This window comes from Heteronotia binoei, chromosome 21 (genome assembly GCF_032191835.1).
Source record: "Heteronotia binoei isolate CCM8104 ecotype False Entrance Well chromosome 21, APGP_CSIRO_Hbin_v1, whole genome shotgun sequence".
Taxonomy (NCBI): domain Eukaryota; kingdom Metazoa; phylum Chordata; class Lepidosauria; order Squamata; family Gekkonidae; genus Heteronotia; species Heteronotia binoei.
Window position 1 is genome coordinate 16674761 of NC_083243.1, and position 25398 is coordinate 16700158.

Genomic DNA, 25398 nt, shown 5'->3' on the forward strand with positions numbered 1-25398 from the left:
TTCTTGGTGCTTGAGAGGGGCAACAGTGTGAGAACTTCTAGTGTCCTGGCCCCACTGATGGATCTTCTGATGGCACCTGTGGTTTTTTGGCCGCTGTGTGACACAGTGTTGGACTGGATGGGCTATTGGCCTGATCCAGCATGGCTTCTCTTATGTTCTTAATTCCGGGGCAAGTGATGCTCTGTATTCTTGGTGCTTGAGAGGGGCAACAGTGTGAGAACTTCTAGTGTCCTGGCCCCACTGATGGATCTTCTGATGGCACCTGTGGTTTTTTGGCCGCTGTGTGACACAGTGTTGGACTGGATGGGCTATTGGCCTGATCCAACATGGCTTCTCTTACGTTCTTATGTCTGGGGCGGTGATGCTCTGTGTTCTTGGTGCTTGGGAGGGACAATGGTGTAGGGACTTCTAATGTCCTTCTAAAGTGATGCTTTCTGGTTCTGGCAAACTCCCTCAACTTTCCCTGATCAAACGCACCATGAGGACTAGAAAATTGCTACCATGTTTTGAAAGAGACTGAAGTTCAGACCTGGTTTGTCCCTGCGTGCCAAACTACACAGAGCAGAAGAGGAATAGCTGAGGAACGAAAATGAATGAGGCCATGAAGCTTTTCAGAGATGGAGACTATAATCTCCAGTGGCAATTTAGACCTCAATCCTGAAACGCTTTCTGCGGCACGTCTTCGTTCAAATCAACTGAAACAGTTAAAGAGGGTCTCAACGGAGTGACAGCAGAAGCGATCCGGACAAAGTAATTGTAAGCAGCCCTGGCTTTGAATTTCAGCAATAGCTGTCACCCCCCCAATCTCTCAGCCCCTAAGATTTCTGCATTTGGGGTAATTGTGCCAAATCGCAGTCCTTTTTCTCTCTTTATAGCTGCACAGAGCCGGGGAAGATGTCAAGGCAATTGAGCCGCCTATTTTTAAACCTACATTTCCCAAAGACTGTGTCTCTCTTTCTCTCTTTTGCTGGATAACTTTCGCAACTGATAAAGCTTCTGCAGAAAAACAAATGTGTTACAATTGATTTTACCGGCAATGTGTTCGACCTTCAAGGAATACAATATCGAGGTGGCCCCTCTCCTTAAATCTTCTGAATGCTGAAACGTCTTTAATTTTTTTTTTAATTAAAATTGAAGTTTGCTTTTAGAGCATGAAAGTGAAGCCCATCTCTGTCGCCAGGAGGAGGAAGAAGATATTGGATTTATATCCCGCCCTATACTCTGAATCTCAGAGTCTCAGAGCAGTCACAAGCTCCTTTACCTTCCCCCCCACAACAGATACCCTGTGAGGTAGGTGGGGCTGAGAGAGCTCTTACAGCAGCTGCCCTTTCAAGGACCACTCCTATGAAAGTTATGGCTGACCCAAGGCCATTCCAGCAGGTGCAAGTGGAGGAGTGGGGAATCAAACCCGGTTCTCCCAGTTAAGAGTCCGCACACTTAACCACTACACCAAAGGTCCAAAGCAGCAGGACATGCAGAGACCCAATGCACAACCTTGAGCGAGACTTTATCAGAATCAGGATTGGCAGCCTCCAGTTGCTTGTGGGCCGGATAAGAGCCCTGAATGGGCTGGTTCTTGCTCCCAGGCTGTGGGTTTGACATGTCTGCTCTATGGCAGCATATGGAGCAGGGGTGCATCAGTGGCTATTAGCCACAGTGTATTGTTGGAACTCTCTGTCGGGGGCAGGTGATGCTCTGTATTCTTGGTGCTTGGGAGGGACAATAGTGGGAGGGTTTCTGGAGTTCTGGCCCCACTGATGGACCTCCTGATGGCACTTGGTTTTTTTGGCCATTGTGTGACACAGAGTGTTGGACTGGATGGGCCATTGGCCTGAACCAACACGGCTTCTCTTATGTTTTTATGTGACACAGAGTGCTGGACTGGATGGGCCATTGGCCTGAACCAACACGGCTTCTCTTATGTTTTTATGTGACACAGAGTGTTGCACTGGATGGGCCATTGGCCTGAACCAACACGGCTTCTCTTATGTTTTTATGTGACACAGAGTGTTGCACTGGATGGGCATTGGCCTGAACCAACACGGGTTCTCTTATGTTCTTATTGCAAACTGAGGACCACAGCTTCCTAATTGGAGTCCATCCATCTCGGACTGTGTCCTCCTCTTTTCCTGCTGCTTTCGAATCTTCCTAGCTTGACTGTCTTGTCCAGGAAGTCTTGTTTTCTCATCATGTGACCAAAGTACAATACCTTCAGTTATTTAAACTTCTAGCATCTAGTCATTTAAACTTCTAGGGCTTCTAGTGTCCTGGCCCCACTGATGGGCCTCCTGATGGCACCTGGTTTATTTGGCTACTGTGTGACACGGACTGGATGGGCCACTGGCCTGATCCAACATGGCTTCTCTTATGTTCTTATGTGACACAGAGTGTTGGACTGGGTGGGCCACTGGCCTGATCCAACACGGCTCCTCTTATGTTCTTATGTGACACAGAGTGTTGGACTGGATGGGCCATTGGCCTGATCCAACACGGCTCCTCTTATGTTCTTATGTGACACAGAGTGTTGGACTGGATGGGCCATTGGCCTGATCCAACACGGCTCCTCTTATGTTCTTATGTGACACAGAGTGTTGGACTGGGTGGGCCACTGGCCTGATCCAACATGACTTCTCTTATGTTCTTATGTGACACAGAGTGCTGGACTGGATGGGCCACTGGCCTGATCCAACACGGCTTCTTTTATGTTCTTATGTGACACAGAGTGTTGGACTGGATGGGCCATTGGCCTGATCCAACACGGCTCCTCTTATGTGACACAGAGTGTTGGACTGGGTGGGCCACTGGCCTGATCCAACACGGCTCCTCTTATGTTCTTATGTGACACAGAGTGTTGGACTGGATGGGCCATTGGCCTGATCCAACACGGCTCCTCTTATGTTCTTATGTGACACAGAGTGTTGGACTGGATGGGCCATTGGCCTGATCCAACACGGCTCCTCTTATGTTCTTATGTGACACAGAGTGTTGGACTGGGTGGGCCACTGGCCTGATCCAACATGACTTCTCTTATGTTCTTATGTGACACAGAGTGCTGGACTGGATGGGCCACTGGCCTGATCCAACACGGCTTCTTTTATGTTCTTATGTGACACAGAGTGTTGGACTGGGTGGGCCACTGGCCTGATCCAACATGACTTCTCTTATGTTCTTATGTGACACAGAGTGCTGGACTGGATGTGCCATTGGCCTGATCCAACACGGCTTCTTTTATGTTCTTATGTGACACAGAGTGTTGGACTGGATGGGCCATTGGCCTGATCCAACTCGGCTCCTCTTATGTTCTTATGTGACACAGAGTGTTGGACTGGGTGGGCCACTGGCCTGATCCAACATGACTTCTCTTATGTTCTTATGTGACACAGAGTGCTGGACTGGATGGGCCACTGGCCTGATCCAACACGGCTTCTTTTATGTTCTTATGTGACACAGAGTGTTGGACTGGATGGGCCATTGGCCTGATCCAACACGGCTCCTCTTATGTTCTTATGTGACACAGAGTGTTGGACTGGGTGGGCCACTGGCCTGATCCAACATGACTTCTCTTATGTTCTTATGTGACACAGAGTGCTGGACTGGATGGGCCATTGGCCTGATCCAACACGGCTTCTTTTATGTTCTTATGTGACACAGAGTGTTGGACTGGATGGGCCATTGGCCTGATCCAACACGGCTCCTCTTATGTTCTTATGTGACACAGAGTGTTGGACTGGGTGGGCCACTGGCCTGATCCAACATGACTTCTCTTATGTTCTTATGTGACACAGAGTGCTGGACTGGATGGGCCATTGGCCTGATCCAACACGGCTTCTTTTATGTTCTTATGTGACACAGAGTGTTGGACTGGATGGGCCATTGGCCTGATCCAACACGGCTCCTCTTATGTTCTTATGTGACACAGAGTGTTGGACTGGGTGGGCCACTGGCCTGATCCAACATGACTTCTCTTATGTTCTTATGTGACACAGAGTGTTGGACTGGATGGGCCATTGGCCTGATCCAACATGGCTTCTCTTATGTGACACAGAATGTTGGACTGGATGGGCCATTGGCCTGATCCAACATGACTTCTCTTATGTTCTTATGTGACACAGAGTGTTGGACTGGATGGGCCACTGGCCTGATCCAACATGGCTTCTCTTATGTTCTTATGGCACTATGCCCTTCTGAGGACCCCGCCCTCGCCTGCTCCACCCTCCAAATCTCCTGGAATTTCCCAACCCAAAGCTGGCAACCCCAAGTCTGCCAGATAGCTTCTAAAATCAGAAAAGATGTTCCTCATATACTGCACACAAGGGATAGAGGAAAAGATCCAGGAGTAGCAAGAAGTGACTACCATGCCTGTCACAATCTGAGATTTTAGGCAATCTGAGGTTGCCCTAACTCTGGTTAAGAAAAAGAAGAAAAGATTGGGTTTATACCCCACTCTTCAGTTTGGTGTAATGGTGAAGTGTGCGGACTCTTATCTGGGAGAACTGGGTTTGATTCCCCACTCTTCCACTTGCAGCTGCTGGAATGGCCTTGGGTCAGCCATAGCTCTGGCAGGTGTTGTCCTTGAAAGGGCAGCTGCTGGGAGAGCCCTCTCCAGCCCCACCCACCTCACAGGGTGTCTGTTGTGGGGGGAGAAGATAGAGGAGATTGTAAGCCGCTCTGAGTCTCTGCTTCAGAGAGAAGGATGGGGTATAAATCTGCAGTCTTCTTCTTCTTACTTTTTCTTTCTTCTTCTTACTTCTTCTTCTTGCTTGTGGACACTGTGGCACCTGCCAGGACTTCCTTTGGCACCCATCAAGCTGTTCATGGGGCGTGGGGAATGGCATTGTAAGGCAGGACTAGTTATTTGCTTTCCTCTTTCAAATGAAAGGATGAGGAGGACTGGTAAGCCACCTGGATTTTATTAGGTGGTGTGCGGTTTCATTTCTCCCTTCAGGTGTTCTTTCTTCCCAGGAGGTACGAGGAGAAAGGGATTCCGTTTGGCTCTGCCTCCCGCTGCAGCCATTTTGAGTTCAGCTCCACTTCCCGTGGAAGCCATTTTGGGCTGGTGTTCACCACCCTTTCTGAACATTCCAAAGGTGCCGGCAGCTTTAAAAAAGGTTGGGGACTCTTGCACTAATTGGTCTTAAGGAAAGCACAGTTTCCCTAGCCTTGTCCCAAGCCAGTTGCTAAAAGAAAATAATTTGTTATTGCTCAGTCGCACAGTTTATTCCAACTCTTTGCGATTCCGTTAACTTTTGTGCTGTCCTCTTTCACCCTCAACAAGAGTTTCTTTAGGTCCTCCTCACTTTCTGCCATTAGAGTGGTGTCATCTGAATATCTGAGGTTGTTGATATTTTTCCCGGCAATCTAAATTCCAATTTGTGATTCATCCAGGCTGGCATTCCGCATGATGTGCTCTGCATATAAATTAAATAAGCAGGGTGACAATATGCATCCTTCTCGAACTCCTTTTCCTGTTCTAAACCAATCAGTTGTTCCATATCCTGTTCTGACAGTTGCTTCTTGACCCTTATACAGGTTGCTCAGGAGACATGTAAGGTGGTCTGGTACTCCCATCTCTTTAAGGACTTGCCACAGTTTGTTGTGATCCACACAATCAAAGGCTTATCAAACAAGACTGTTGTGAGGACTACAAAGAATGTTCAGTGGCTCCAATGCACTGTTTCGTCAGTTCAGCAAGGTCTGCAGAGTTAATTCAAGCAAGGACTGGTCTGATCCACTGGAGAAGTACTTTGATTTATCACAAATAGCTTTAAAAAACTTGGGTTTTTATAAGGTCTGTTTTTAAATCAAGCTGCTGTAGGAAATTAGCATGGGTGTTTGAGAGGGGGAACCAAGGGCTATGTCTTGTATGTAACTTTAAATTACATACCGGGGTGGGGGGGACATACTTTTTACAAACACATTAGCAATAGCCAAATGCAGGCACTCCTTTTACCCAAAAGTAGCAATCGCAGGCTCATTAAATATAAATAAATGGCTACGAAATGCAGAAGCTCTGCACCATATTGATGGATTCATCATTAAATTTTCAGTATTAACTACTTCCATATTTGGCTTCTCTCTTCTCCCCACCCCGCTTTTTAAGCGAAGCGAAGCAACATTCAGGGTTTATTTCATTCTCCTGGTTCAGCATTTCTTCCCTTTTTCCCCCCTGCACCAAATGTCTTTGGCTTTTTTTAAAAAGAAAGGAGCAAAATACTGAACCGAACCCAATCCTTTGCCGGACGAAAACTGGGCCCTGCTTGTTTCTCCCACCTGAATCATTCCTTTCAAACATGAAGTCTTGAACTTTCACATCATTGTGGGGATTTGAGGGGTGGGGCGGAGGGGGAACCCCTCAGCAGGGTATAATGCCACAGAGCAGGGGTGTCAAACATGTGGCCTGTGGACCAAATCAGGCCCTCAGAGAGCTCCTATCAGGCCCCTGAGCAACTGGCTGCTGGCTGCTTCCTCCTTCATTTCAGCTTGCTTTGCAAGGCTTGCTCAATCGCACAGGAGATACAAAGCAAAACCTTGATTTTTCTCCATTGCTTGAGGCTCCTCCCCCTCCTGGTCCCCTAGGGAAGGCCGGAAAGAGCCAGAGTTTCCTTTGCTCAGTTACGTGGATCCCATGGGAGAAATATAAAGAAAGCAACTTCAAGACCAACGAGTACTAATGTTTTAAGTCTGTTTTTATTTTTTAAGGGTTTTTTCTTAAAAAAAAAATCTTTAATTGCGTTTGTCTGTGTCTTTTGTAAAGTTTCTATCTCTGCTACCTAATCTTAACCAGGTACGCGCATGGCCCGGCCTGACATGACCCAGCCTGACAAGGTCTCATTTATGTCAGATTCGGCCCTCGTGATAAATGAGTTCAACACTTCTGCCATAGTCCACCTTCAAAAGCAGCTGCTTTCTCCAGGGGAACTGATCTCCATTGGCTAGAGATCAGTTGTAAATAGGGATGCCAAGTTGCTTGCATCCTCCGGCGGGGGACTGTGCATATCGCACGATGACATCACTCGTAGTGACGTCATTGTGCCGGTGACGTTGCGCGCTGGCCACTCTAGGAGCTTCCAGTAAAACTCTGTGGTTTTCCTGGATGCTCTAGCAATTTATATGAACATATGAAGCTGCCTTATACTGAATCAGACCCTTGGTCCATCAAAGTCAGTATTGTCTACTCAGACTGGCAGCGGCTCTCCAGGGTCTCAAACTGAGGTTTTTCACGCCTATTTGCCTGGACCCTTTTTAGTTGGAGATGCCGGGGATTGAACCTGGGACCTTCTGCTTACCAAACAGATGCTCTACCACTGAGCCACCGTCCCTCCCCTTACAACCTGCAGTCGTGACCGAAGACACCAAGGAGTCCCAGCTTGCCCTTGGCCTTTCATCTTGGCACTCTGCGCGTTTATTGATTTTAAAATATCGATCTTGCCGTCAGATTGGCTCTTGGAGTAGCTTGTGTATTGCGAGCACACAAGCGGGGAACCCACAAGGTGAGACAAGATGGGGAGGACACAGAAGGCTGACATTTAAACCTGTTAGGGTTGCCAATCCTCATGTGGGGGAAGAGGCTCCCCCAGTTTGGAGGCCCTCCCCCCACTTCAGGGTCATCAGAAAGCAGAGGGCGGGGGAGGGAAATGTCTGCTGGACACTCTGCTATTCCCTATGGTGACTGATTCCCATAGGGTACGACAAAGAATTGATCTGCGGGTATCTGGGGCTCTGGGAGGGCTGTTTTTTGAGGTAGAGGCACCAAATTTTCAGCATAGCCTCCGGTGCCTCTCCCCAAAATACCCTCCCAAGTTTCAAAAAGAGTGGACCAGGGGGTCCAATTCTGTGAGCCTCAAAAGAAGGTGCACCTATCCTTCATTATTTCCAAGGGAGGGAAGGCATTGAAAAGGTGTGCGGTCCCTTTAAATTTGATGGCCAGAACTCCCTTTGGAGTGCAGTTATTCTTGTCACGCCCTTGCTCCTGGCTCCACCCCCAAAGTCCCCGGATATTTCTTGAATTGGACTTGGCAACCCTATATAAAAGTTGTATCCTCTGCTGCCAACTGGAACAGCCTTTCAAATACTTTGTGAGAGCAGTCTCCCAGCATGCTTTGCAGCAAAGCAGGCGTTTGAACATGGATCTCCCATAGCCCAAACTGGCTCGGTCTCATCATTTTGTAGAATCAAATCCCAGATGAAAATGAAAAACAAAATACTTCTTTGGTGTAGTGGTTAAGTGTGCGGACTCTTATCTGGGAGAACCGGGTTTGATTTCCCACTCCTCCACTCGCAGCTGCTGGAATGGCCTTGGGTCAGCCATAGCTCTCGCAGGAGTTGTCTTTGGAAAGGGCAGCTGCTGTGAGAGCCCTCTCAGCCCCACCCACCTCACAGGGTGTCTGTTGTGAGGGGAGAAGATACGGGAGATTGTAAGCTGCTCTGAGTCTCTGATTCAGAGAGAAGGGCGGGGTATAAATCTGCAGTCTTTTTCTTCTTTGCAACCCCATAGCTAATAGGAGCCTGTGCTTTTTTTAATAGTGAACCCCGTGGCACAGAATGTTGAGCTGCAGTACTGCAGTCCAAGCTCCGCTCACAACCTGAATTTGATCCCGGTGGAAGCTGGGTTCAGGTAGCCGGCTCCAGGTTGATTTAGCCTTTCATCCTTCCGAGGTCTGTCAAATGAGTCCCCAGCTTGCTGGGGGGGAAGTGTAGATGACTGGGGAAGGCAACGGCAAACCACCCCGTAGAAAGTCTGCCAAGAAAATGTGTTGTGACGTTATCCCATGGGTCGGAAACGACTCGGTGCTTGCACAGGGGACTACCGTACCTTTTACCTCTTTTTTGTGTTTGTCCATCCTCCTTTGGGCTCTTTTTAAAAAACTGATAAGATATGGTCATTTGGGGTTGAGAGGTTAGGAATATTCCAAATTAGTAGCAATGATCACAGCTTAAATAGGAGGGGGTCTTTAAAACGAGATCCGTCCTAGCCATCGCTTGTTTGGAAGTAGTCAGTTGGGAAATATGTCTTCTTTTTCGCTTTTCAAACTAGGATAACTCTAAGGGGAAAAATCTTTTTAAAAAATTTACCAGCAGTGTCGCCGCATGAAGGATCGCAGTTGGGCTGGTCCCCTTCCCTGTTTTTAAAATGAAAAAATGCAACCCTTTTGGTCCCGCAGCGTGTGCATTATTTAGTTCCCAACCTTCTTATTGTTTCTCATAATTATAACTGGCAGACCTCCATTCATTATTCGATTTGCATTTTCGAGAAAGATTTCAAGAAGAGGGGGCCCCATATAAGGCGCTGCCGGCGAGCACAGCAACATAAAACTTAACAACCAGAAACGTTCTGGGCGAACGTAGCCTGTGTTGGTATCTGAAGGGCGATCTAGAAAAAAGGGAGGTTCATTCTTAGCAGAAATTGGACATATGTTTCTACTTGCCTAGCACTCACCCCCCCCCTCCCCTTCCCCTTTTTTGGCGTAGGTATAAAAAAGACGAATGAGGCATTAAGGAGAGACGCAAGCTCGCCACTTGTATTTTATTATAAATACGTTTAAAAAGATGTATTGAAACGTGTCTGCTTGCAGCGGGTCTCGAAGTGTGGTCCTTCGGCTGTGGGGAGGCCAGGGGAATCTGAGTTGCAGATTTTAAAGCGTTTTACTGCCACGGTTTCTTCCAGTTCGTGTATTAAAAAAACAAACTCTACGTTTTTATCCTTTCCTTCCTGTAAGGAGGTGAGAGCGGCTAACATGGTTTCCCCAGCGGTTCCCAATCTTTTTTGGTATGGTGACCCAGAAGTCCATGTTTTCTTGGTATGGTGACCCATCCAGGTCTGGCCCCAGGGTTTTTTTGGTGACCCAGGTGAACTATGACCTCGGCACTCACTTGTCCAGCATTCCATTTTCTGTGGTGACCAACCAGATGTTTTCGAGAAACCAACAAACCAAACCAGCAGATCTTTGCAAACTGAGAGTCCTTGTGGATTCTTTGACAGAGAACATCCATCTCATGTTGGGTCTTCCTCTTTGCCTGGCATGATTGTGTTTTCCATGGAGTCTTGTCTTCTCATGATGTAACCAAAGTACAATAATTTGGTCATTTTGACTTCCAGGGAGAGTTCAGGATTGATTTGATCTAGAACTCACTGATTTGTCCTTTTGGGTGGTCCACAGTATTCATAGAATTCTCCTCCAACACCACATTTCAAAGGAATCAACTTTTTCCTCTGTCAGCTTTCTTCGTTATCCAACTTTCACATCTATAGAGGGAATAGAGAATTTTATGGTATGAAGCAGGGCTTTTTTTTTTTTTAACAGGAATGCAGTTCCGGCTGGCTTGGTGTCAGGAGGTGTGGCCTAATATGCAAATGAGGTTCTGCAGGGCTTTTTCTACAAAAAAAGCCCTGTGTGAAACAATGGTGGCATCAGGAGGTGTGGCCTAATGTGCAGATGAGTTCCTGCTGGATGGGCCGTTGGCCTGATCCAACATGGCTTCTCTTATGTTCTTATCAAGTCCATCAGTGGCTATATATATGTGTATATATAAATTTTTTTGCCACTGTGTGACACAGAGTGTTGGACTGGATGGGCCATTGGCCTGATCCAACATGGCTTCTCTTATGTTCTTATGTTCTGCTGGCTTTCTCTACAAAAAACGCCCTGGTATGAAGTAACTGGAACTTGGTTGCCAGTGACATATCCTTACCCATAGGTATCTTTCCTAGCTCTTTCATGGCTGCCCTTCCCAGCCTTGTTTATTTTTAAAAATCTTTTAAATTTGCATTTATTTATTCATATCTTGTGTTTCTCCTCCGGCCTCAGAGTGGCTTTTAGAACACCGTTCTCTCTCCTCTAGTCTCTCACAACAAAAGAGGGGGAGGAGAGATTGGATTTATACTCTGCCCCTCACACGGAGTGTCAAAACAGCTTACAATTTCCTTCCCTTTCTCTCCCCACAACAGACACCCTGTGAGCTGGGTGGGGCTGAGAGAGCTCTGAGAGAGCAGCTCTGAGAACGTGATTTGCCCAAGGTCACTCAGCAGCTGCATGTGGAGAAGGAGTGGGGAATCAAACCCGTTCTCCTAGATTAGAGTTCGCACTCATAACCAACGTTCCCTCTAAGCTGTGGAGTCTTGTGAGCAATAATTCTGCTTTGTGAGCTACTGGCATTAAAGTTGTGAGCTACTGCATCAGTTAGTTTGCTCAAGGACCATTTCTCCTGAGCTGAGACAAAAATGTGTGAGCTGGAGACTGAAAAATTGTGAGCTAGCTCACTCTAATTCAGGTTAGAGGGAACACTGCTCATAACTACTACACCAGGGGTGGCCAAACTTGCTTAACATAAGAGCCACATAGAATAAATGTCAAATGTTTTGAGAACCGCAAAACATGAACGTCAGATGTTTGAGTGCCACAAGGGAGGGGGGGAGGAAGGTAGATGGGGGAGGGAGGATGGAGGGAGAGATGGAAAGAAAGCAACTTTAACTTTATATGCATTCTCCAAACCACAGGTTGACTTGGCTTGGTGAAGTGATTTAAAGAGAGAAATGCTTTCTCCAAGCCAGCTGACAGGGCGATGGGGACTTCGAGAGCCACATGTGGCTCCTGAACCACAGTTTGGCCACCCCTGCACTACACCAAAGCGTGAGGTAGGCTGGGCTGAGTGTTTGTGACAGGCCCAAGGTCACTCAGTGAGTTTCCATGGTAGAAATGGGGGTTTGAACCCAGGTGGCCCAGGGTCCTAGTTCCCCATTCTATCCACTACACCACAGTGCTTCTCCAGCAATGTTCCCTCTAAGCCGTGGAGTCTTGTGAGCAAAAATTCTGCTTTGCGAGCTACCAGCTTTAATGTTGTGAGCTATTGCATAAATTAGTGTGCTCAGGGGACATGTTTCCTGAGCAGGCTGAGCTAAGACTAAAATGTGTGAGCCAGAGGCTAAAATACGGTGAGCTAGCTCACACGAACTCAGGTTAGAGAGAACACTGGGGACACCCATGCTGCTTGGCAAAAGGCAGGTTGTGTGCCTTTCTCCTCTGCTTTGGGAAGGTTTCCCTTTCTTAGAAATGACTGTGTGTATGCGCACCTGTTCGGGATGGCATGGGAAAGTTGTTTGGCTGGAGAGAACACCATGTCCTCCATCTCTCCTTTTGAAAGGGTAGCGAATGCAAGGCAGGTGAGTCAGCCTTTTGTGCCTGGGCACCAGGTGCTTCTTTTTCTGGGATGGCATGTTAAAACACACCCCTGGCATTCGTTCCGTTGGCAAACACTTGAGACTGTGGAGAAAGCTTAGCGTGCGTATGGTAACCATTTATTCTTAACAAGCCGGCTTTCAGTGGGCGTTTCCTTTTATGGCACCAGCACGGAGCTAAACGTTAGGAGGGTTATTGCAGTATATTCATCAGGTGGGCGATTGTGGTATAAAGCCTTCCCCATAAAAGTCAGGGGGGAGGAGAAAGGGCAGGTGCCGTAAAGACCAAACACACCTGTCTGCCGCTTAGGTAGCAGAAGGCGCTCTTAAGTTGAAGCCAGCTTGGGGGCGTGTGTGACATAGAATGAAGGATTGATTCCTATGAAATCAATTTAACTTAAAATGGGAAATGATTGAAATTGGGTGGAAAGCGCCATAAAATTAATAGTGGCATTTCACAAATACGAAGTAAAAATTCAGGAGTAAGTTCCACGAACATTGAAGTCCAGAAGAATTCATTTAAGCTCATTCCACTGTTGAAGATGTAAAAAATTGAAACGGAGATAATAAATCCTGGGGTCTTCGTCTGGAACAGACCTTGAGCTGAACCACTGCGTGGCATCTTTATTCATAATTGCTTTTATTCATAATTGTTGGGTTGCTGTTTAAATTTGATCTTTACCGTCACTCCAGTATTTTTGGTTTTATGAGATGAACAGAGAGCCATTTTGATGTAATGGTGCGGAAGCACGGACACTAGTCCAGGAGAACCCGCGTTGATTCTCCACTCCTTCACATGCACTTGCTGAGTGACCTTGAGTCAGTCACAGTTCTCTCAGAGAAGCTCTCTTGAGAGCGGTTCACTCAGAGCTCTCTCAGCCCCACCCACCTCACAAGGTGTCTGTTGTGGGGAGAGGAAAGGAAAGGAGATTGTAAGGCGCTCTGAGGCGGGGTATAAACTCAATCTCTTCCTCCTTAGAATCCTCCTTTGGGCTCTTTAAAGAAAAAACTGATGAAAATATCATCTTTTGGGTTTGAGAAGTTAGGAATATTCCTAGTTAGGAGCAATGGTCGCAGCTTAAATAGGAGGGGGTCTTTAAAATGAGATTTGTTCTAGCCATCACTTGTTCGGAAGTAGTCAGTTGGGAAACATGTCTCTTTTTTTTTCGCTTTTCAAACTATGTTAACCCTAGGGGGAAAAAAATCTTTTTTTTTAATTTACCAGCAGCACTGCCATGTGAAGGATTGCAGTTGGGTTGTTCCCCTCGCCGTTTTTAAAATGAAAAAATGCAATCCTTTCGGCCCTGCATTGTGTGCGTTACTTAGTTGCCAGCCTTTGTATTGTTTCTCATAATTATAACTGGCAGTCCTCCATTCATTTTGGAGGAGGAGGTGTGGCCTAATATCCAAATAAGTTCCTGCGGGGCTTTTCCTACAAAAAAGCCCTGTGCGAAATGATGGTGACACCAGGGTGTGTGCCTAATATGCAAATGAGTTCTTGCTGGTCTTTTTTCTTTAAAAAAGCCCTGCCTGTATCCAAGTCTAAGATGGCTTCCCCCACATCCCAGAATTCTTGCCGTCTCTCCCTCTCTCCCTTTGAGCCTGAGGGCGTGTCCTACTTCAGGCAGAATCTACTGGTATCCTGTCAAAGGGAGGAGGATCTGTTGCAGTAGGGTTGCCAACTCTGGGCTCGGAAATTGCTGGAGATTTGTGGGTGGAGCCTGGAGAGAGCGGGGTTTGGAGAGGGGAGGGACTTCAGCAGGTTCCAATGCCATAGAACCCATGCTCTAAAGCAGCCATTTTCTCCAGGGGAACTGATAAAGTGGAGGAGAGGAGAACAACAGAAGAAGAGGAGAAGGAGGAGATTAGATTTATACCTTAACTTTTGTTAGCCAAGGGAGTCTCCTAGTGGCTCACAATCTCCTTTCCCTTCCCTTCCCCACAACAGACACCCTGTGAAGCAGATGCGGCTGAGAGAGCTCTCCCAGAAGCTGCCCTTTCAAGGACAGCTCTACCAGAGCCATGGCTGACCCAAGGCCATTCCAGCAGGTGCAAATGGAGGAGTGGGGAATCAAACCCAGTTCTCCCAGAGAAGAGTCCGGGCACTTCACCATTATGCCAAACTGGCTCTTTGGGTCTCCATTGGGGGGAAAGGTGGGATATAAATGAAGTGAATGGAATAGATCAACCTCTGTCATCTGCTGTTGTAATCCTAGGCAGTCTCCAGGCTCCACCTGAAGACTGGGAACCCTAAAGCCACAGAGTTGCCATTGGACTCTTTAGGATTGCCAGCTTTGGGTTGGAGCTTTGGAGGGTAGAGCCTGAGGAGGTTGAAGTTCGGAGAAGGGGGGGACTTCAGCAAGGTATAATGCCCTCGATCAGGGGTGTTGAACTCAGTTGTTATGGGGGCCGGATCTGAGATATATGAGACCTTGTCAGGCCAGGCCATGCCTGCCTTAAAATGTAATGCTAGGTAGTGAAGATATAAACTTTAAAAAGGACACAGACACAATTATTGTTTAAACCCCTTAAAATGTGCTAAAAAGATTAGCACTCTTGCAATATTTTGTTTATTTAACAATTTCTGATAACTGACACCCCTTGCTCTGAATTATTGCATCAAAATCTGGAGATAATGTCTGAGCTGTAGCAATCTTGAGTATGCTGTTCAGGTGTCATTCAGGTGCGTGCCTGTAAGTTGCAAACCTACTTTTGATTGATTGGTATTCATTGCGGAAATCTAATGGTCAGTGCTTTGAGCCTAAGATCCAGGGGAAAACATGAAATGGCTGGGCATTGCGAGCTTTCGTACATAAGTTGCTTCATGTGCTGGCCAGCCAATGGAGAAAAGAGAGACTTTGCTCTGTAGCTCCTGTGCGATTGAACAAGCCTGGAAAAGCAAGCTGTGATGCAGAAGGAAGCAAGAGAGAGAGAGAAGGATGCAGAGGACAGTGAGTTGCTTGCTGGCCTGAGAGGAGCCCTCCAGGGGCCTGATCTGGCCCTCGGCCCGCATGTTTGACATCCCTGCCCTAGAGTCCACCTTCCAAAGCAGCCATGTTCTCCAAGGGAACGTATCGCTGTCACCTGGAGATCAGCTGTCATCTCACAGCTCCAGCACCCCCTGGAGGTTGGCAGCTCTGTTCAGCACTCCCAGAATGCAGGCCAAGCCCCTTTATATTCTTATCATCCTGGGAATCCAGGTGAGTTGTTGGACAGATGTGGGAAATAAAGCTTTGTGGCTTTTGTGAGCTCAAGGTGCTAAATTAGGGCCCAGTGCCCAAGCTGGGGTCACACCTGACTTCCCCCTTGCAGTGGGATCACTCGTGTGGGGTAAGATCTGTAGAATTCCTACCAGGGGTTGTCCATTTTGATCCAGGCGAGCGTCTAAATCAGCCCTGAGCAAAATGTAGTCGTCTTGATTGAATGCGAAGCCTGTCTCCTCGGACCACTACTTGGAGCCTAAATAAAAAAGGGCAATCAATAAGGGAGCGGAGGAGCTGAATGTACCAAAATGGGTTGTGCAAAGTAATATTTTTTCCCTCCTCTAAAGCGGAGGAATAGATGTGCTGTGGAGTAGATTTCTTTCAAAGACAAATACAACACTCTGGGGAATAGGGAGAAGGTCTAGTGCTGGGAATGGGAACTTAAAAGCTGTGCCTTGGGGGCCCCTAGAAGGTCTGAGGAGGGGGCCTTTCAGGAAAATAGTCTTCCGCCTGCTGATAGCTGAGGATTTATTTTAGAAGCACAAATGTGAGGGCTAGAGTCTTCGATCTTGGCGTAGAAAACTCAACTGAGGAAAGATAGAAGTCAAACGTAAAAATGCTGCGTGGAATCTGCCTGTTGCGTGTTTGGAGGCAGTAAGAGGTTTCTTGGTCTTCTGTTCAAATTTTCCTTCTCTCTTCACTCTGTTTCCTTCCTACTCTTCACGCCCCCACCCCTCCTATCATTATGCTTGCCTATTGACCTTTGTTGTTTGGTTGCTTAGGGAACCCCAAAATGGCTGCCACAGTCTTGTGAGATAGCATCATAGGGTTGCCAATCCGGGTGCTCATAGGACCTTTTTTGTAATATTGGAATGTGGGAGTGGACCTTTGTGATAATATTGTTATGTGAAATAGTTATTTCTAGTGAAGTACAAATAGATATTAACAAGGTTTTTAAATGTTGTTAGCCGCCCTGAGCCTGCTGAGGTGGGGAGGGCGGGATAGAAATAAAATTTATTATTATTATTATTATTATTATTATTATTATAAATGCTTTTATTTAACATAAGAACATAAGAGAAGCCATGTTGGATCAGGCCAATGGCCCATCCAGTCCAACACTCTATATCACACAGTGGCCAAAATACACACACACACACACACTGTGGCTAATAGCCACTGATGGTCCTCTGCTCCATATTTTTATCCAATCCCCTCTTGAAGCTGGCTATGCTTGTAGCTGCCACCACCTCCTGTGGCAGTGAATTCCACATGTTAATCACCCTTTGGGTGAAGAAGTACTTCCTTTTATCTGTTTTAACCTGACTGCTCAGCAATTTCATCGAATGCCCACGAGTTCTTGTATTGTGAGAAAGGGAGAAAAGGACTTCTTTCTCTACCTTCGCCATCCCATGCATAAACTTGTAAACCTCTATCATGTCACCCCGCAGTCGACGTTTCTCCAAGCTAAAGAGCCCCAAGCGTTTTAACCTTTCTTCATAGGGAAAGTGTTCCAAACCTTTAATCATTCTAGTTGCCCTTTTCTGGACTTTTTCCAATGCTATAATATCCTTTTTGAAGTGCGGTGACCAGAATTGCACACAGTATTCCAAATGAGACCGCACCATCGATTTATACAGGGGCATTATGGTACTGGCTGATTAACATTGTTGGCCAGTACATCACAGTATTTGTTTCTTTCAATCCCCAGGTGGGGGCATGGATCCCCCGGTATGGAGGCCCTCCCCCCGCTTCAGGGTCATCAGAAAGCAGGAGGGAGGGAGCAAAATGTCAGCTGGGCACTCCATTATTTCCTATGGAGACCGATTCCCATAGGGTATAATGGAGAATTGATCCGTGAGTATTTGGGGCAGGGGCTGTGTTTTGAGGTAGAGGCACCAAATTTTCAGCACAGCATCTGGTACCTCTCCTCAAAACACCACCAGGTTTCAAAACTCCCTTTGGAGTTCAGTTACGCCTGTCACAACCTTGCTCCTGGATCCAGCCCAATGTCTCCTGGCTCCACCCCCAAAGTCCCCAGATATTTCTTGAATTGGACTTGGCAACCCTATAGCCCAGGGGTGTCAAACTCATTTGTTATGAAGGATGGATCTGACATAAAATGAGACCTTATCGGGCCGGGCCCTGTGTATCATGAAATGTAATGGCAGGTAGAGGACACAGACAAACACAATTAAATATCTTTTTAAAAAAACTTAAAATAACACAGGCATAACGCATTAGTACTCTTGCAATATTTTGTTTATTTAACAGTCTGATAACTGACACCTTTCGTTCATCATATCAAAAACTGGAGACTATGTCTGTGCTGTAGCAATCTTGAGTATGCTGTTCAGGGGTTGTTCAGGTGTATATCTGTAAGTCGCAGACCTACTTTTGATTTGCTCGTGGTCCTGATCTGACCCCCCCTGCTATAGTCTCATGAGATCTCAGCACAAAGCATTTTATGTTTCTCTCTCTCATCTGTGTTTCTTTCAGTTGTGTGGATTTTTTGATACACATATTGGGGGCCAGATTTGAGGATTTGGGGGGAGGAGTCTGAGGAGGGTAGAGTTTGGGGAGGGGCTTCAACAAGTGTACAAGGCCATCGAGTCCGCCCTCCAAAGCCGCCATTTTGTCAAGGAAAACTGATCTATGTCATCTGGAGGGCAGTTATAATTCTGGGAAGTTTCTAGGCCCCACCTGGAGATTGGCAAGCTTAGGCCCAGGTTCTGATTTGAACCCCAGATTCTACAAAGTTTCTAGTTTTGTTGCCGGGCTAGCTCTGCGCTGCTTGAAGGCCGGTGAGTCGAATGTTTGGAAGCTGCTGTCTGAGAGAAGGGTGACCCAACCTTTAGAATCCTAAATTTAGAAATTTAGAATCTCCCAGCTGCTGTCTAGGAGAAGGGCGACCGACCTCTTCGTAGGTCTTTAAAGTGGGTTTTGGCAGAACTGGGAAGTCAAGTGATGGAAGAGGCCTCTCTATCTGCAGGGGCTGTTCTGGGAACAGGAAAAGACTCGATGGGTCATGATGGCAGCGGGAGGCGGGCACAGGTGGCGGAGAGAAGAGACTGCTGCCAGAGTTACGTCTCTGCCCACAGGGGTTGGGCATGCATGCCACCGATGCCAAGGGGCGACCTCCCTCCCAGCAAATTTACAGGCCCGTCCAGCACCGACCGACTCGCGAGCGCAAGAAGCTGTTTTGTAGACAACTCCGTGCCCCGGCAGGTCTATCTGGTGATGGCTAATGACATGTTTAATCCTGAGTGCATCGGGGATTTTTGGGTCCATCAATATGAGCGACGTTTGGAAGGTGCAGCTAGCGGGAAACAGACCTTGACTTAGCAGTTATTGCCGGTGCTGGACTGAGATTCTGAGCTTTGCATATTAGGCCACACCCTTCTGATGTAGCCAATCCTCCAAAAGCTTACAGGGCTCTTAGTACAGGGCCTACTGTAAGCTACAGGAGAGTTGGCTACATCAGGGGTGTGTGGCCTAATACACAAAGGAATTCCTGCTACAAAAAAAAGCCCTGGAGAGTGGTGTGGTGCAGTGGAAAGAATAGTGGACTAGGATCTTGGGAGGCCTAGGTTAGAATCCCCACTTTTACCACGGAGCCTTGCTGGGCGATCATGGGCCGGGCATAAACGCTCAGCCTGGCCTACCTCACGCGGTTGTCGTGAGAAGTGGGGAGAATGGTGTTCTAAGCTGCTTTGAGTCCCAAGTAGGGGGAAAGGTGGGATCAAAATAAAATAAATGTAAAAACACACGAGTTGACAACAACCCTGCCAGGTAGGTTAGGGTTGAGATTGCATGACTGTCCCAAGGTCAACCAGTGAGTTTCTGGGGCAGAGTGGGGATTTGAACCTTGGTCTCCTCAGAGCCATTTGAAAACTTCATGGTCATCGATCCAGAGGAGTCAGCCATGTTAGTCTGTTGCTGCAAAATAGTCGAGAGACCAGCAGCACCTTTAAGACTAATACATTTTATCGTCGCATAAGCTTTCGGGAAACACGGCTCTCTTCATCAGATGCAAGCTGAAACACAACTCTCTTTGTCTGACGAAGAGAATTTATGCTACAATTAAATCTTGTGTTTCTCGAAAACTTATGCTACAGTTAAATCTGTTAGTGTTAAAGGTGCCACTGGATTCTTTACTATTTTTTAAAACTTCTGTCCTTCGGCCAATGTGGCGACAGCAGCAGAAAACAACCCCCCCCCCTTTCGTTACTCTAGAGAAGATGAGAGATCTGTGGCCTTCAGCGGAAGACGTGGATTTTCTGTGTTCGTTGGCTTTTGAAACACGTGGCTCCTTTCAAAATGTTCCCTGCTTCCTTGACCTTTTGCAAGTACACGAGGTACAGACAGACCGATCTCCAGCGTCACCCTGTTCCCCCCCCCCCATTTTTAGAAGCCTGACACAACAGTGTAATCCTCGCACCTTTCTTACTGCCTTCCTGCCCCCCCCCCCCCTTGTGGTTTTTAAAGGCTGAAAGCTCATCGGTTAGATAAAAGGAGATGTTTGGAGATGGCTAATTGTGATGGACGTGGGAGGGTGTCCGTTCTCTTCCCCCACCCTTTCCCCCCCAGGGAAGGGGCTGTGCAGATGGCCAGAAATGGTGCCTCCTGTGGTAATTGAGGCAAGGAGTTACGTCAAGGGCGGGCGACATATGGCGTGCTGCTGAGGAGAGGGACCTCCCAAGGCACTCCGTAACCTATGCCCACCTGTTCAAAACGCTGATAAGAGTCACTTTCCTCTGGCGAGATGGGATGTTTGGAGGGGTCTGTTAGAGCAGGTGCACCGCATTGTGACCCACAAGTAGGAGCGCCAACCTCCATATGGCACTTGAACATCGTCTTCTGGTATTACAGTTGGTCTCCAGATGACCAAGCTCAGTTTCCCTGCAAAAATAGCTGGCTTTGGAGGGTGGACTTTATGGTAAGGGTGGCCAAACTGGAGCTCGGGAGCCACATGTGGCCCTTCCACACGTATCGTGTGGCTCTTGAAGCCCCCAGTGCTCCACTGGCTGTTTTGGAGAAGGCATTTGTCTCTTTAAACTGGCTTGGAGAATGCATTTAAAGTGAAAGTTGCTTTCTTTCTACCTCTTTCTCTCTTCCCCATATATATTTCTTTCCTTCCTCCCTTCTTTTGCCAGTTTAGTGTCGTGGTTAAGTGTGCGGACTCTTATCTGGGAGAACCGGGTTTGATTCCCCACTCCTCTACTTGCAGCTGCTGGAATGGCCTTGGGTTAACCATAGCTCTCCCGGGAGTCGTCCTTGAAAGGGCAGCTTCTGTGAGAGCTCTCTCAGCCCCACCCACCTCACAGGGTGTCTGCTGTGGGAGAAGAAAAGGAGATTGCGAGCTGCTCTGAGACTCTGATTCAGAGAGAAGGGCGGGGTATAAATCTGCAATCTTCTTCTCCTCCTCCTCCCCCTCCTCCTCCTTCTCCTCCTCCCCCTCCTTCTTCCCCTCCCCCTCCTTCTCCTCTTCCTCCTTCTCCTTCTATCCCTCCTCCTGCTCCCCCCCTCCTCCTACTTGTGGCTTTCAGATATCTGACGTTCAAGTCTTGCAGCTCTCAGTCATCTGACATTTATTCTATGTGGCTTTTACATTCAGTCCCTTTAACTGATTTGCCAGAACTCCCTTTGGAGTTCAGTGGTGCTTGTCACACCCTTGCTCCTGGCTCCACCCCAAAGTTACAGATATTTCCTGCGTTGGACCTGGTAACCCTGGTAACTAGTCATGTTCTGCATCACAACTGTACCCGCATTCAATATAGTGGCAGCGATGCAGGGATTTCCAAGAGAAATGTCCTTTAGCATCATCTACGGTGGTGCCGTTGGAGAGCATCGGAGGTGGAGGCAGAAGACGCCGGTTGGGCAACCTGTTGCGTCCCATGGAAATGTTTTCTCAGGTTTGGTCTGAATAGAAAAGCACCTGCAGTCTTGTGGAGAGATTGCCATCTATTTCCTCTTTGAAGCAAATTGTTCCCTCCAAACTTTCTCAAGCTTGGGGCATTTCCTGGATTCCTTTTCTGGCAGGGTGCTTCGGAGGCAAATGAGTCATAACCGTGTTCCTTGTCCAGAGTGTTGTGAAATGCTGTGCCTGCTGACTGTATTTTTTTAGAAATTCTTTTCCTGCCTTTTAAAAACACTCTTCTCCTTTCATGGGCTGAGATTCTAAAATCCATTGCCTTAAAAGCAGGGCTTTCATGGAAGAAAAAGCCCAGCAGGAACTCATTTGCATATTAGGCCACACCCCCTGGTGGCACCGTTGTTTCTCACAGGGCTTCTCTTTTTTTTCGAAAAAGCCCAGCAGAAACTCATTTGCATAGTAGGCCACATACCCTGATGGCACCATTCTTCACACAGGGCTTTTGGGTAGAAAAAGCCCAGCAGGAACTCATTTGTATATTAGGCCACACCCCCTTGTGGCACCATTGTATTTTGCAGGGTTTTTTTGTAGAAAAAGCCCAGCAGGAACTCATTTGCATAGTAGGCCACATACCCTGATGGCACCATTCTTCACACAGGGCTTTTTGGTAGAAAAAGCCCAGCAGGAACTCATTTGTATATTAGGCCACACCCCCTTGTGGCACCATTGTATTTTGCAGGGTTTTTTGTAGAAAAAGCCCAGCAGGAACTCATTTGCATAGTAGGCCACATACCCTGATGGCACCATTCTTCACACAGGACTTTTGGGTAGAAAAAGCCCAGCAGGAACTCATTTGGATAGTAGGCCACACCCTCTGATGCCAAGCCAGCTGGAACTGTGTTCCTGTGCATTCCTGCTCAAAAAGAGCCCTAAGTCCTGCATTGATGGAGAAGGTAGAAGAAGAGTTGGTTTTTATACCCAGCGTTTCTTTACCCTAAGGAGTCCCAAAGAGAATTACAATTGCCTTTCCCTTTCTTTCCCTTCCTTTCCCCACAACAGGCATCTTGTGAGGCAGGTGGGGTTGAGAGAGCTCAGTGGGAACCGTAACTGGCCCCAGGTCACCCAGCGGGCAGCACCACCACCAACTGGAGCTGAATAACCCAGGTTAAGAGAGCTAATGTAGGGGTTAGATTCTAACTGTTCTAACCGTTAGAACATTGGACTGCATCTGGGGAAACCCCATTTCAAATCCTTACTCTGCCATGCAACTCATTGGCTGACCTTGAGCCAGCCACACTATTTTCAACCTGCCTCATAGCGTTGTTTTGAAGATAGATCGGAAAACGGGAGAACGGTTTCCTGGAAGAATAGCATAGGATTAAAAGGCATGCAGACTTTTAAAGTTTACAATATAGCTATTGTATTATTATTGTATTACAATAATAGGAAGCAGAAATGATTTGGAGAGCCAGTTTGGTGTAGTGGTTAAGTGTGCGGACTCTTATCTGGGAGAACCGGGCTTGATTCCCCACTCCTCCACTTGCACCTGCTGGAATGGCCTTGGGTCAGCCATAGCTCTCGGTGAGTTGTCCTTGAAAGGGCAGCTGCTATGAGAGCCCTCTCCAGCCCCACCCACCTCACAGGGTGTCTGTTGTGGGGGAGGAAGGTAAAGGAGATTGTGAGCCGCTCTGAGACTCTTCGGAGTGGAGGGTGGGATATAAATCCAATATCTTCTTCTTCTATCTTCTTCTGTTAAATCTGTTGGAGCCCTTCCTTAAATATCCTTGAATGTAGGGCTTTTTGGGGGTAGAAAAAGCCCAGCAGGAACTCATTTGCATATTAGGCCACACCCCTAATGTTGTTTACCTTGACTTCTGGCACCAAGCCAGCCAGAACTGCGTTTAAAACTGCAAATTAAAAACTAATAAGTCACCAGGTCCAGATGGCATACATCCAAGAGTTCTGAAAGAACTCAAAGATGAACTTGTGGATCTCCTGACAAAAATATGTAATCTTTCATTGAAATCTGCCTCTGTTCCTGAGGACTGGAAGGTAGCAAATGTCACCCCCATCTTTAAAAAGGGTTCCAGAGGAGATCCGGGAAATTATAGGCCAGTCAGTCTGACTTCAATACCGGGAAAGTTGGTAGAAACCATTATCAAGGACAGAATGAGTAGGCACATTGATGAACACAAGTTATTGAGGAAGACTAAGCATGGGTTCTGTAAGGGAAGATCTTGCCTCACTAACCCTTTAGATTTCTTTGAGGGGGTGAACAAACATGTGGACAAAGGGGACCCAATAGATGTTGTTTACCTTGACTTCCAGAAAGCTTTTGATGAAGTTCCTCATCAAAGGTTCCTTAGCAAGTTCGAGAGTCATGGAGTAAAAGGACAGGTCCTCTTGTGGATCAAAAACTGGCTAATTAATAGGAAGCAGAAAGTGAGTATAAATGGGCAGTCTTCGCAGTGTAGGACGGTAAGCAGTGGGGTGCCGCAGGGCTCGATACTGGGTCCCATGCTCTTTAACTTGTTCATTAATGATTTGGAGTTGGGAGTAAGCAGTGAAGTGGCTAAGTCTGCAGATGACACTAAATAGTTCAGGGTGGTGAGAATCAGAGAGGATTGTGAGGCACTCCAAAAGGATCTGTTGAGGCTGGGTGAGTGGGCATCAATGTGGCAGATGAGGTTCAATATGGACAAGTGCAAAGTAATGCACATTGGGGCCAAGAATCCCAGCTACAAATACAAGTTGATGGAGTGTGAACTGGCAGAGACTGAGCAAGAGAGAGATCTTGGGGTCGTGGTAGATAACTCACTGAAAATGTCAAGACAGTGCCCGATTGCAATAAAAAAGGCCAACGCCATGCTGAGAATTATTAGGAAGGGAATTGAAAACAAATCAGCCAGTATCATAATGCCCCTGTATAAATCGATCGTGTGGTCTCATTTGGAATACTGTGTACAATTCTGGTCACCGCACTTCAAAAAGGTTATTGTAGCATTGGAAAAAGTCCAGAAAAGGGCAACTAGAATGATTAAAGGGTTGGAACACTTTCCCTATGAAGAAAGGTTAAACCGCTTGGGGCTCTTTAGCTTGGAGGAACGTCGACTGCGGGGTGACATGATAGAGGTTTACCAGATTATGCATGGGATGGAGAAAGTAGAGAAAGAAGTCCTTTTCTCCCTTTCTCACAATACAAGAACTTGTGGGCATTCGATGAAATTGCTGAGCAGTCGGGTTAAAACAGATAAAAGGAAGTACTTCTTCACCCAAAGGGTGATTAACATGTGGAATTCACTGCCACAGGAGGTGGTGGTGGCTACAAGCATAGCCAGCTTCAAGAGGGGATTGGATAAAAATATGGAGCAGAAGTCCATCAGTGGCTATTAGCCAAAGCATATTATTGGAACTGTCTGGGGTAATGATGCTCTGTATTCTTGGTGCTTGGGGGGGGGGGGGCAAAGTGGAAGGGCTTCTAGACCCACTTGTGAACCTCCTGATGGCACTTGGGTTTTGGGGGGGGGGGGGGTTGGGCCACTGTGTGACACAGAGTGTTGGACTGGATGGGCCATTGGCCTGATCCAACATGACTTCTCTGATGTTCTTATGTGTGACACAGAGTGTTGGACTGGATGGGCCATTGGCCTGATCCAAGATGGCTTTTCTTATGTTCTTCTTACCTTCCTGTTCAAAAAAAGTCCTGCTTAGATGTATACCAGCAGTCATTTTTTTCCAATCCCTTTTTAATAAACAAAGTCAAGAAATACGGTTTTAGTTACCTTATCACTCCAGTCTTGGGCCATCTACACTGGCTCCCAATTTGCTTTGGGCACATATGAACATATGAAGCTGCCTTATACTGAATCAGACCCTTGGTCCATCAAAGTCAGTATTGTCTTCTCAGACTGGCAGTGGCTCTCCAGGGTCTCAAGCTGAGGTTTTTTCACACCTATTTGCCTGGACCCTTTTTTGGAGATGCCAGGGGTTGAACCTGGGACCTTCTGCTTCCCAAGCAGATGCTCTACCACTGAGCCACCGTCCCTCCCCACAATTCAAGCTGCTGGTGTTGACCTTCAAAGCTGTACACAAGAGTTTGAGATGAACATGCCTGAAGAACCGCCTGCTCACATATGAACCTACAGTCG

The 25398-nt window shown here is 47.2% G+C and overlaps 1 protein-coding gene across 1 annotated transcript in view; it reads left to right on the forward strand.

Annotated features, from left to right (window-relative positions):
* MNAT1 (MNAT1 component of CDK activating kinase) overlaps positions 1–25398 on the forward strand; it is a 213285-nt gene that overhangs the window by 13439 nt on the left and 174448 nt on the right. The gene's annotated exons all lie outside the window — the stretch shown is intronic.